Source organism: Apis mellifera, linkage group LG4, assembly GCF_003254395.2.
Source record: "Apis mellifera strain DH4 linkage group LG4, Amel_HAv3.1, whole genome shotgun sequence".
In the NCBI taxonomy this organism is placed as follows: domain Eukaryota; kingdom Metazoa; phylum Arthropoda; class Insecta; order Hymenoptera; family Apidae; genus Apis; species Apis mellifera.
This window is the reverse complement of record NC_037641.1, coordinates 4,996,892-5,010,440: the sequence shown is the minus strand read 5'-3', so window position 1 is coordinate 5,010,440 and position 13,549 is coordinate 4,996,892. Positions and strand designations below refer to the sequence as shown.

The 13,549-nt window shown below is 36.3% G+C and overlaps 1 protein-coding gene and 1 long non-coding RNA gene across 13 annotated transcripts in view; one reads left to right on the top strand and one right to left on the bottom strand.

Annotated features, from left to right (window-relative positions):
• Positions 1-13,549, top strand: part of LOC411046 (serine/threonine-protein phosphatase 2B catalytic subunit 2) — a 160,121-nt gene that overhangs the window by 5,682 nt on the left and 140,890 nt on the right. The window lies entirely within an intron of this gene.
• On the bottom strand, positions 5,168-13,323 carry LOC102656496. Of its 6 annotated transcripts, none has more exons than XR_003304515.1 (7): positions 12,948-13,321; positions 12,091-12,620; positions 10,239-10,535; positions 9,727-10,174; positions 9,212-9,603; positions 7,147-9,141; positions 5,168-5,799 (listed from the first exon to the last, which is right to left on the bottom strand). It is a non-coding gene; the product is annotated as an uncharacterized LOC102656496 (long non-coding RNA). The 6 variants fall into 6 exon arrangements; XR_003304513.1 differs by lacking the exon at positions 5,168-5,799 and adding an exon at positions 7,008-7,041; XR_001702707.2 differs by lacking the exon at positions 5,168-5,799 and having other exon boundaries at positions 8,224-9,141; positions 10,239-10,296; positions 10,339-10,535; positions 12,948-13,318.

Genomic DNA, 13,549 nt, shown 5'->3' with positions numbered 1-13,549 from the left:
GAGTGAAATTGCGATTTCGATTGATGGAATTTCTAACGAAGGGAATTAAGAAGATTAAATTTGCAAATGGTTATTGCTTTTTTTTAAGCGATTATTTTGAACTTGAAAAATAACTTTCGTGCATAATTTTTGTCACAACATATATTATTATTCGATCAGCGATGATTATTTTAAATTGAACATCAAAGAAATTGCTAGTGAATAACCGTATTAAAGAAGAATGGAAAGGATTAAAATCGGTTATATTTCCCCTTTTACAAATCGGAATAATAAAATCGTAGATATAAATGGAACGGAATAATTGAATTTTATTTATTCTATCTTGGAAAGAAATATTTATAATTGGAACGAAAATAATGAGACGGTTCAAAGTTCCTTGGACGTCAACTTGGTAAAATTAGAGCCCTTTCCAATTTCTCTTTCAAAGAAGAGGAACACGTTGATAATTATATATTTCATTTCAACGCAGTTTAAACCTTTCAAGTGCAACGGACGTCAGTTGACGAGCGGATTGTCTTTAGAGCGTTTTGAAATGATCGTATCTAATAATTTTTGTAATGAAATCAAAGAGTTTACAGCAGGACCAACTCTTTTATTAAATTATGCGAGCTTGATAGCAAGATAATCGTTCACCTTGCATAAATTATATCGACTTCTTATTCACTTGGAACGAGGAAAAAAAAACACAAGAACATCCAACAGAGGAAAAAATTATAAGACATTTTTTAGATCATTATCTGCGAATAGTCGTCGATTTTCTTTAAATTCTTTTTTAATTAAAACCGGCCATCCTTTGTTTTATCCCATTCAATGAATATGAATTTTTTTCTTTTGGTTTCTTCTTGGTAATATTGCTAACTATTTTTTAAATTAGGCCATATCGTTATCATAATGTTCTTTGTTATTTAAATTATTTCACAATTGTGCGGCTTGTGGCTCGCCTGCAACAATAATTTAATTGTTTCTAGCTTGTTCTTATCCACACCTCGTAAACTTCGGTTAGCTCAGGTTGGGTTATTATAGATGAAAAGTTAGGTTATAAATTTAAGTGGGTTGGCAAGATGAATATTCAAAAGCACTTAATGATTTTACGATTCTTTAGCTTTATTCGTGGAACGAGACAAAAGATACTTGGAAGAACTTTTTGCCTCGTATCTCATATATCTCTTCTTTGTTTTCAAAATGATGCAGTTAAAACGAGAAAATGCAAATATATCTTCGAACTGAAACTTTTTAATTATTTTAATCGAATTTAATTGGAAGGAATAATATAAGAAGGATTCAAGTATTATTTTTTTTAATTACTAATATACCACAATATATATATTCTTCTTTCTCTCAAAAGCTATTACGTACTAAAAATTGTACGAAATAACAGATCAACTTAATATTTTATCGTTGTTAAGAATTCTTCTTCGAGCCATCTCACCGAGATGCACGATATTTTTGATAATTTCACGATTCGTGAAATCTGGTCCCCGATAATAAAGCTCACGTTCAATCGTTCTTTTGTGCCGAGAAAAATTGCATCCCTCCTCCTCCTCCTTCCGTACGATATTCTTGGCCCGATGCATTCTGATTGCATTAAATATGCAGAGTGTACGTGTACGCCGCTCCTTCTTTCTCTCTTTCCCACCCTGTCTTCTTCGATCGTTTCCACCCCCTCCTTCCATCCCCATCGTGCCCACGTCTCAGGGATCCCCCGTTTCATGCCTTCTTCCGGTTCTCTGGAAGAACTCTATAAATAACGAAGAAACGGTTCGAGTACAAATTACTCTTTATGGAAATTGACTTCATCCGTTGCCGTTTACCTTTCTCTTACCTTTTGTCTTCTACACCTTTGACCTCTCCTTGCGTTTCCTTTCCTTAAAATATCGGATCGGCCGAGAGAAGCGTTCGATTGGAAGAAATTCTCGATAGTGTGGGTGGCTCACTGCCCTCCTCCTCCTCTTCTCTGTTTCGTTTTGCCTTTTGTCTTTATCTCGGTTGATAATTCGCGTGATATTTACGCAAGTCAATGCACATTTTAGATGTTAATAAACGGGGCAAGTTTCGAAAGGAAGTTGTTCTTCGATTCACCACCCAAGGAAATGAGGCTTGAGAATAAAATAAAAAAAAAAAATCGGAAGAGCAATAACGCCATTATCGCTACTTCTTTACAATTCAAGATGTTTGGAAATTTTAGTTAGACATTTAATTTTAATACGTGTCCATTTTCAATTGCAATAAAGCATTTAGATCTCGTTTTCAAAAGCTCGTCCACTTAAGAAAAGAATAGGAACAGGATCCCTCCATCTTTTATCTTTATTGGAAAACGTAACGCATAAATACATTATTGAAGCAAAAAGCTAGAAGAGAGGCGAGAAATAAACAGAGCGAGGGTTCAATTGAAGGCAACTGGCAATGATCGAGAACTCGTGATCGCGAAAGTGATAAATGAATCACGCCGCGGCGGTGTAATCGTCCGATTTCAAAACGGCGCGCGATCGTAGCCGGCGTTTCCGCTTCGGATATCGCGTCGAACATCGCGCCGCTGCCCCGCCCAGCGTGTTAATCCAAGGATTTGCATCATTCGTCGTGGCCCCCTCCTCCTGTTGTGCGTTATTTATTAAAGGCTAAACTGTCCGACTATGCCCCCGCGTGTCTCATTATTTGCCAACGGTGGCCGATCTATAAATATTTTCATAGCGGTTCATAATGCCTGGCTACGTAATCTATTTTCGTCCGCTCGAGCGAGTTGCCGATCGTTCTCTCGACACGATATGATACAAAAGGGAGGCACCTTGATACGTGGACCACGTGGTGACGACGACGACGACGACGACGACGATGATGACTATGACGACAACGATGACTCGTCGCTTTTTGGACGATCTCGCTTCGCGTCTCGTGCGAGATGCGTGCGATTCGGATGATGATCGTGTGCTAACTTTTCGTTTCGTTTAATTTTAGACCATTCTTTAAGTTTGCCGACCGTTTTTTTCCTTTGAGATTTTGATCGATTCGTGATGGGTTTTCTTTTAATATAAGCATAGAGGTTTAATTAGGCGATATTATAAATGGGTAATATTGTTTTCCTTGAATATTTATTAATCTTTGCACGGTTTTAATCAGCTTTGAAGCAGTAATTCAGGTTTCTTGAGGTTTTTTTGAGGTTTATCGTGTGATTTAAGTGATAATGGTTTAATTTATGACGGTATTCGATTAATTTTTCTTAGTCTTTATAAACGATTTTTTGAGAAATTGCGTATAGGAAAAACTTTTTTAATAATACGGAGCTTAGATTTTCTTTTCTGATATTATATATAACGCTATTACCCGGTATTCAAGTTTTGGTAACTTATATTTTTTTTTATCGTCCAAAGTTAGATTAGTATCTTAGGGAAGTATCGCGGAGAACGTAAATATCTAAATTCACGTGAATTCACGCGTCTTAAAAATAATTGAAAAATTATTAAATAGACGAAATATTTCTATAATAATTCTTTATATATCGAAGGTTTAGGTATTGAAATATAGGATGGAGAAAATGTCAAGGGTCTCTAAATACGCGCCTCGTGATCAGATTAAAAGTTCAAAGGACAAACTTTCTCTTTTTCCTCGAAATATTTGAGAGGAAAGGGAGAGAAGATTTCGCCCCTTGGATGACCATGAAAAGAAATGGATAAAAATTCACTTCTTATTTGTTCTTGTTATTGTTTTCTCCTGTTATTATGTAAATAAATTCTATCCTCTTATCGATCATTCTTCCCCGATTAATTCATTTCACTTTAAAATTTTTTTAAATTTTATATTCCACTTAGATATTTAAATTCTTAAAAATTTAAATATTTAAATCTCTCTCTCTCTTTCTTTCTCTCTTTTTTCGTATCGCTCGTATCACAGAAATAATATTAAAATTGTAAAAAAAAAGATCTAAAAATAAAGATACTGTTTTGATTTACTCATACATTATCATCATTATAATTTAATCCTTTATCACGGTATATAATTTATAATTTTGTAAAAATTTGTAAAATATAAACGAAACAAACATAAAGACGCGTAAAAATAATCGTATAATAGTTATTATCATTAACAATTTATCGATCAATTTATATTAATCGTCGTAGAATCTCTCCAGAGTGAAATTATATTCTTGGAATGTATCTCGACGATTCTCTGATAAAAAAAAGAGAGAGAGAGAGAGAGAGAGATTAATTCAAACACACAGAAATTGAGAATTTCTCGCGCGTATTACATTAATTATGTTTGATGGTGGCACGTGTTTACCACCTACGTCGTATCTGATAACATCGCGATGTTATTCAAGATAATGACATAGGAAAATGTGTCGTAACATTTGTGACCCAATTTCTGTCAAACCCGAGTTTCTATTGCTTCCAACATTAATCTTCTTCCTCTTTTTATTTATTATTATTCGATTTAGAGAGAATTGTTTTTTTTTTTTTTGTTAAATCGAAATCGGATTTTATCCATAAAGTTTTTGAACCAGATGCGCGTGGATCTGGATAAATCCACGAATTTTTATATCATCTTTGTCCGGATAGAACAGAATGTCAGAATTGTTGAATAAGAGGAAAGAATGAAGATCGTAGGTAGGTGGAAGGATATATTCTTGGCGAATCTTTTTTTAAAATAACGGGTATAAAGTAAGAGGCACTGTTCGATCCACAGTTTTTACACGAGTCGCATTGTATTCTGACACAGAAGAGCATCGTTGTCCATCGATTTGTTGAGATTTGCATATCGTACGTTTAATAGCCGAAAGAAATTTTATACATCATGTATCGGGATTATTATTCGATTCGATGTATAAAATTTCATTTCTATTTTCTTTTATTCCCCATTGTTATTTCATGTTGTACGATTATTTCAAAGACAAAGTCTTTCTAATACTTGTTATCTTATTTGACACATTTGGTTGTGATTTCTATTCTAAAAAAAATATAAAGTTATTTTTTCCGTTGCGAAATAATACGATTTCTATTTTCAAAATCTATTTTTTCTATTTTGCCTTGGTCTACACAAATTTTTCTTTCTTTCTTTTTTTTTTTTAAACACATGTATTTCTCGATTTTCGAAACTTTTTCGTGCAAAAAGAAATAAACGATCGAGCAAATGTTAAATAAAATTTCAAAATTTATTCGCAAACATCTTCGTTCTATTTAAGATAATTTTAAAAGAGCTCCCAAAAAAAAAGTATTTCTTTTTTCAATCCCATTTATCATCAACCACTTTCCCCCCTCCATAACAACCCGACTTTTTAAGAAGCAGGGAGGGGAAAAAAATTGGCGCGAAGTATAAACTCGATGTAGCCTATTATCGTTTACAAACGATCTCCACGACTTAATGGACGACCTTAATATTTACGAGAAAATCGGTTGAGCAGCGACGCGAACACCCTGTAGACGGCTGTATAACCGGGCCCCGTGCCGGCTCGTGGCTCACGGCTGGGTGGAGTGTAATAATAGACACAAACTCATTTTGGCCGGTCGGCCAACTACATTTGGCTCGACCATCGTCCACTGTTCCTTCGTTCGATGCTCGTGCCGGGCCGGCGAAATTTTTGTTGACTTTACGAAAGAACAAATAAACAGGGGCCCTCTTCTCCTGTTCTCGCTCGCTTCTCTTAACTCTTCTCCTCCTCTCCCCCCTTCCTTTTCGACCCTTGACAATCTTTTGATCGGTTTGGGATTCGATTTTCTTTCTTCGATCGAAAGAGATCGGATTGGAGAGGGATTCTCGATAAATTTTGTGCTTCTTTCCCTTCTGTTTGTGAAATTCGATGTTTCATTTCTGTTGAATAGAAAAATATAATACGTTTAGGTATTTTTTTGTCTTCAATATGGTATAATAAAGGGAATGGGTAAAAAGAAGTTAAATCGCGTAGCTGGTTGTTTATTTGGATTAAGAAAATTGGTTTTCTTTATCGAGAAGATTTTGCAATCGTCATTGCACGCGATGAATTTTACTATCTATAGAATTTTCAAAGTAGATTAGCGGCAGATTAAAACTAAGTAATCTCTCTCTCTCTCTTTTCATTCCGTCATCCAAATTTCTATATTGCGTTCTCTTTCATTATCGCGAGCGTAATGCCAGATCGTGTTGTTACCTTGTGGTGGGTAAACATTCGTTAATATTGACGTATTAAGAGTCGTCTTGAGACGAGATGGTTCAAGGAAATACGAAATTAAATTCGCGGAAATTTGCGGAACCGTCTGGAAAGATGTTGGCTAGAGGGAAAGAATGCGATTGGCGGTTCGAGAGCGCTCTTCTTCCGCCTTAAGAGTCTCGTACCGTGATCGAGATTAACCCTGAAATCGAGGATTCTTGGCTGTATGCACGGGTGGATGGATTCCTATTGCTGTCTCTTAAAGGATGAAGCTATACGAAGGTTGTGTAATAAATTTGTTCGCGTCGACGATTAAAAAAAACGTTTTGTTGCTCGAAATTGTTTTTTTTTTATCGTGAATTTTTATCACCTAACCACAGGATTAATAATAAAATTGAATTAATTATAAAAATATTCGTATTCAGGAAAAGAAATCTATATGTTTTTTTTTTTGCCTTTATAAAAGAAAAATTAGAAGGAATAAAAAATAACTTTTCTCCATATCTTTATTTATTATAAGTTATTTAATTAGTGAAGAAAGGAGAATTATATCATAAGGGAAGAAATGAAATTACACGGTTTATTATTATGATAACATTTATATTCTTTTTATATTCAGGCCTCAATTTTCTTTTATTTCCTTTCTTTATTATATTATTCTTTGAATTCATAATCGAGGGAAAAAAAACGTGTAACGTGAACTTGGTTTTTCTTAATTATTTTCCATGCGAAATGGAATTCTTCATTCGATGAAAACGACGTATACAGTTTCTGATACTCGTCCATTTTTTTTTCTCGTGCTTTTTTTTTTTATATTGTTCTTTCTATCCCGATACAAAATAAATTATTCCTTGTGACGAGTTTTCTTAATAGAATAGAATAATTTCGACGACGAATCCCGAGATTAACCGAGACAGTGATTATCTCTGGAAAAGTCGTAGTTGAAACGGTCACAAAGATGGGGAGGCTGATAGTTGTTGCAATTGTTCGGTGCAACCCGTTGTTAATTCATTGAAATTCTGAATACGTACCGATGCATTGTTCGGCGTAATTCACAGCCGTTAACTTCTATGCGTAGTTTACGCTACGAAGATTATCGAACCTTTGACTAAATAGCCTTTGTGGAAGTCTTAGAAATTCGCACGAAACGGTACGCTCCGTAACGCTTCCTATTAAAGATAACTACGATCCATCCTACCCGTTCAAGAGGGCGTATCGCACAAGATAGATTTTTAATTTGATAAAAAAATAGAAATTAAACGGAGAATCGCGTGTCGAGGAAAAAAGAAACAATTGTAATAATCGATTTGTTTTAATCGCGACAAGATAAGCAAGATAATGCAAGATATTTTTAACTTTATTGCGCGTGCGCGAGACCAATTTTCCTCGATTACGCTCGGCTTTTTTCGGCAATTTTCGTCGAATCGTAGGTTAAGTTCGGTTTTTGGCGCTAAATTCAAGGCAATAATAAGTAATGCACGTTATAATCCTTTTCGAGCGAATAAAAAAGTATTCTTCTCTTTTCTGTATGATTTTTTGATGTTCCATCAAATTTTTTGGGATTATAGGAATATTGAACGTGATTTTATATTTATTTCTCTCTGTTATTTATTTACGAAAATAGCTTAAATCGCGAATCCATTCAAAAACACGCAGTTACGAAAGAAAATTAGAATTTCTAACGATATATACATCTTGAATACTTAATAATTGGTGCTTTTGGGTAAAGGTAGTTTAGAGAAGATCCTTCAAGATTCGTAAAGTCTGCCGACATATTCGAGACTTTCGAAACTTGAGGTCCAAGTTCGTTAAGCCTATTAAGTCTTTTGAAATTTCAACAGAACCCCCAGAGAGACCTTCTTGCTGATTCGTTACAATATTCGAAATCGAGGGGAAAACTTTTCTCACCCGTGCAAAATTGTGTTTCTCGTACGAATGTATAATCAATCTTTCCTCAAGAAGATCAACTAACCACTCGAATAATAATATTTCAACTACAAAAAAATATACATTTCAAATAAATATTACTTTCTTCAAAAATTCAAGAAGGGTTCGATCGACGATGGCCAATCAAACCCTCGTCCATTTTTCCAACGAGATTTTAAAAATTTTTTTAAAATCGAACCACTTAAAAATCTTTATCGCGCGAACGGGATTCCATCCACAGGGATTAACCATGCCTCAAAGAACTTCGATCATAGCCACCAAATTAGAAAATTGACGAAGCCTAAAAATTGAAAAAAAATTTTTAAAAAATCTCGATTATTATTATATATCACAGACTCTGATTCTTTTACCCCGCGTTATCAATTCTATCTTCTAGAAAGACCCTTTCCTTCCCAAAGTGTGCGATCGAATAACTCGGTTAACAAAACCAGCGGCGGCGGCACACAAAAGGATCGCGTGTATCGCGGCCGGCCGAATAAATCGGGGGAGGAGGGGAGGGGGGCGAGGGGGTTCTGGTGGGCGGACAGGAAATTAAAACCCTCAATTAGCGCAACCTTGTAACCTTGTCAGCGAGTTCCTGCCGCCTCGAGAATCGATACGGCCCCTCTATAGATGCGCGAGTACCGGCGTTCGCCTTGTCAGATCCCGTTAGCGGTATCTGGGGAGGGGTGGTGGTGAGACGGGGAGGGGGTTGGAATCGACTTTTCGATTTAACCACGTTGCATCGCTATCTTCCAATCGTTTCAGGAAGACAATTATTTAACGGTGCTCGGAGAAAAATGTCTCCTTCCAAAACCCCTCCCTTCTTTCTCAACCTCCCCCTCCCCGGCCGACAAACTGGAACGCCGATTTAACGAGCTCAACTGCTCGTTCGAACAATTAAGAGAAAGAGAGAGAGAGATGATTCTTCTTCTTCTCCTTCTTCTTCCTCGTGCTTTCTTATTACTTCGTTCCAATTTCTTTTTAAGTTGTAAAGGTATCTCAGATGTCCGGTATTGGTGAATGGAAATTATCAGACTCGTCGATTCTCTCCCTTTTTGTATTTAAACACTCTTTTATTTTCGCGAATAAAGATGATTCTAAAAATACGTTGAAGTTAATTTTCATATTCGTACATTTTTGTTCTGAAAGAACAATCTGTCGACTTACCCTCAACTCGATCAATTATCGGTGGAACAAGCGTATCTTTGCCCAGATTTGTCCTTCAATTTGTTATTACGTCGTCCACTTACGAGGCAAGAAGAGTGTACACGTGGTTTGAACGAGCCACCCCTATTCACAAATGGTCGATAAGAAAAGTCGGGGGATGAAATTAGCCGGGCTAATTGTATCTCGAGGACGTATGTGTCAACGTTTTTTTGGGATTGATTAGGGGAAATGGCGGTAGTAAGAAGATCAGTTTAATTTTTGCGGGAAGATAAATGGTCCAGGTGATAAATTAAACTGCAGAAACCGTTTTAAACCTATGTACGGTTTCGCAACGATGAAAGGGTTAACAGCTCGCGCGATGGCTTCCTTCCTTCGTCTCAATGCCGTTTTTTCTTCTTTCTATCGAACAATGATAATTCATCACATTATATAATTAAATATTATTACAATACAATTACAAATTAATTACAATTCAACGCGGAAACTAGGATAAATAAATAAATAAATAAAAAAACCTGTGCGATTTTAAAAGTATCTATCCATTATTGAGAGAGGGTTGAACGACCATATGTGAATGTGTTAATTCACGGATCCTCTCGATGAATTTCCTGAGCCGGGGAAATTTCAGGTTCACGAAGGAGCGGCGACTAATCTTCGGCGACCTCGCGCGACCCTCGCGCGGAAGGTCGTACCTTCATTTAGCATGGCGTAGCTCGCAATGAAACCAGGCCATCGACGAAGGGCGCACGAATTCATTACGTGGCCCGCTTTTCGAAACCCAACGGAATATATCTGATCGAACTCTGCCTTCTTCTCGTCCCGCCCTCGCCTTTAATCTTACCCCCTTCGAAACCGCGGGGTTGCGTTTCTCTCTTTTTTCCCTCCGCAACGATCGTTTCCACGAAAAATTGATGGAATCCCTCGAAAATTGGAAATCCTTTAGTGGGTTAACGGACAATGGATCTAAGAAAATTAAAGATTTATATTACATTGTCGTGCTGATAATTTTATACACAAGATATCTTACCTTTTAAATATTTGGAAAATCGAGAGAGCACGAGTTAATATCCGTTTTTGAATTCTATCTGAAAAGAAATCATTTATAGAAGAATATATTTATAAAAAACCTGAATTGTCCAACGACAATCAACGAAGAAAAAGACGACGGTGTCCATCGAAGGATACCGGAAGCCACTTCTCCGACAATAATCGTTATCCTTCTCCCTGGAGGTCTTCGTGTGCCAGGACAACGGCCCATCGTATTCACGCATCAACAGGTGAACGATCGCCCTTCAATTCGTATTCCATTCTAATTCAATCGTCCCTAAAACAAACAACATCTCCGGTGAGAAATGCGAAAGGAAAAAAGAAAGAAGGGAAAAAAAATTCCTCGTATCCTCTCATTAATCTAATTCTACGTCTCTTCGAGAACCTCCATCTGGAGAAAAACAAAAGAGTCAGAGAGAAAGAGAGAGAGAGAGAAGGGAACAAGCAGAAAAAGCAACGACACGTAGAAAGATGCCAGAACAACAGCGGTCGAGAGAGGGAAGAGAGGAAGAGGGAGAGACAGAGACGAGGCGAGGGCGAAGCAAGGGGTGAAGAGAGAGAAAGAGAGAGGCGGGGCACCGTGGCCAGATCAATACACACGGCCAACCCCGTAGTAACGCATGGAATACCTTATTCATAACATACCGCCGTGTCCGGTGTTTTCTTTCAACCCCCTACCCTCCTCCACAAGCATCTTTCAGGTTGTGTGGTCAGCCTGTATTTACATGCAGCTTGGAAAAGACCGAGAGGGGGTTAAAAGAGATCCTCGTACAATGGAGACTCTGCGGGGGATTACCGCCTATCCCTACACTGTCTCTCTTTCTCCTTCTCTTTCTTCTCGTTCGCTATTTCGCTTCTCCGTTTAAGGCTTGGCTTAACCCTCCACGATCTGGGGAAATGTCGAGGTTGCTGCCGCGTTGGAAGGCCACACACGAGTCAAAAGGGAGGAAAACAGAGAGAAAAGGAGAGAAAAGGATGAAGAAGATCAGCTCGTGTGTATTGTACGTTGATCCTACGTGCTCCCTTTCAGTTCAGAGTTCGATTTATAATAGGAAAGGGAGGAGGGGGTCACGAACGATCCGTGGAGCATTGGTAGATTGATTCTCTGCGGTCCCCAGTCGCGGTTTCTAGCGGTTAGGATTTGTTCGAGGATCGTGATTAACTATCGACTGGCGCTTGCACTTGGGATTGTCGACAAGGTAAAATTTAGAAAATCGTTGGAATCTTTGGGGGTGGAGTGGGAGGATAGAGGGTTGAGACGAGACGTACGGGCGATGATTGAGATATTGGTTTGACTTTTGAGGCCATTTGTGAATCGATTTTTCTCTTCACGCTGTGTTGTAGTCGGTTCTTTTGAAAGTGTGCCTCCTTTCAAAGAGATTTTACTCTTTGATGGATAATATATGTTAATATTGACGTTCGAAGTCGTATGTTTCATCTGATTGGGATATTTGGACACGTGTCGAAGTTATCGATCGATGAGCTTAGAGATTTAATTAAATTTTATCATGAAATTTTAATTAATATAATATTTCCTTTTTTGGAATAGAATGCCCATTCTTCTGTATAAAGTTAGCCTGGGTTTATAAACGAGAATAATAATTATTTAATAATAATTTCAAAAGGAAATAATTTTTCAAAAGGAAGTTTAATTTTTTAATGAAGACGTCACGAAAGTAATAATGTTAGAAGAGATGTTAGAAGAGATATTACTTTATTATTATAAATTTCCTTGATAAAATGCAAAATTTCCTGTATAATTTCCATTTTAGTTAGTTAAACAAATCAAAATGATGTAACGATTCAATAAAAATCTCAATATCGGATCATACCTGTAATAAAGACTTCATCGATCATTCAACCATGCATTTCAATTACGTGTATAGTGATTCATTGCATGTAATATAATTCTACGTTGATTGACGCTCGTTAAACAATATTTTCCTGAATGAGGAGATTGCACGATTAATCGCCAAGTCAAAGATCGCCGGTTTCTCTCTTTTTGTTTATAAAACTTTTTAATTAATACGCGCTTAATCTGATGAACAGAGTCAAATTGATATTGTTTCGCGTTAGTTGCTCGTTTATTTACATTCCTGTCGTTTTAACAATGAAGAATTCTTGTCTCAAATTTTATCCAATTCTTCGTAAAACGTAGATTTTTTTGCGAATCTGTGTGTGTGTGTTCTTATTCAAGAAGGAGTTATCATCTTGGGATTCCTTTCTTTATCTAACTTTATCGAAAGTTTATCTCCTCCCTTTTTTAATATTTCGAGGTTCCGAAGTTTTTATGAATTTTTGAAAGTTTGCCAAATTTTTCCAAGTTTTCGTAGGAAATTTGGCAATATTCTTCGGTATTTTTCTGAAAAATATTAATTTTATCTTTTTGCGGAAATTTTAATATATGTTTGGAAAAAGAAAAAGATTAACATTGGAATTTTAAGGAAATTATTTACGTAATCCTTATATTTTTATATCTTTGGATCTACGATATTTTAATTATATTTCACGTTGACGTACATCCAGAAATGAACTGACAGTGTATGTCACGTGTACGTTGAAATGAGTTTCTTTTTCGATATTCACTTTTATTTGAATCCAATCTATCTCTCGATATCTCGTTATTATTATTTTTTTTTTTTTTTGTTAAAGAAAAACGAAAGATAATTAAACCATCGTAAAAACTTACCTTAAATTTTGATTTTCCGCAGTAATCGAAAAGCTTTCATCATCTTCTCCATTTTCTCAAAGTTACAAATGGATCTTAGTTGAAATGTTCTCCGCCTCGGATATTTATCGCCTCAAATTTCATCTCATTCTCCACTCAATCCAACTCGAAAGTATGGAACAATTCCGCTCGTAAACGAATTAAACTATACTCTCTTTCCACCATGATGCAAATTCTAAAATCTTGGAAACAACTCGGAAGTCACGTTCTCCTTATCCGGTATGCAATCGTTCGAGACAGTAAACGAGTATCGTTTCCCGCAAAATAGAGTCGAGCTCTCGAATTAACGGGAGGAAAAATCCCACTGATTCTATTCCTTCCTCTTCTGGAGAAAATATAGAATAATTCTTATATAACACGAAGCATTACGCTGTAAAAAAAATATCTATTTTACATATTTGTTATCTGAACTATTCAAAGAATGTCGCATTGTTTTTTTTTAATTATAGATTCTGTCTTAATGTCGTCTCAAACGTGTTACAAGTGATTATCTTACGATTGAATAATAGAATTTGTAATTTTTAATGATTTTTCGTGAGGTAGTAATTTTGTATCGATCGTTG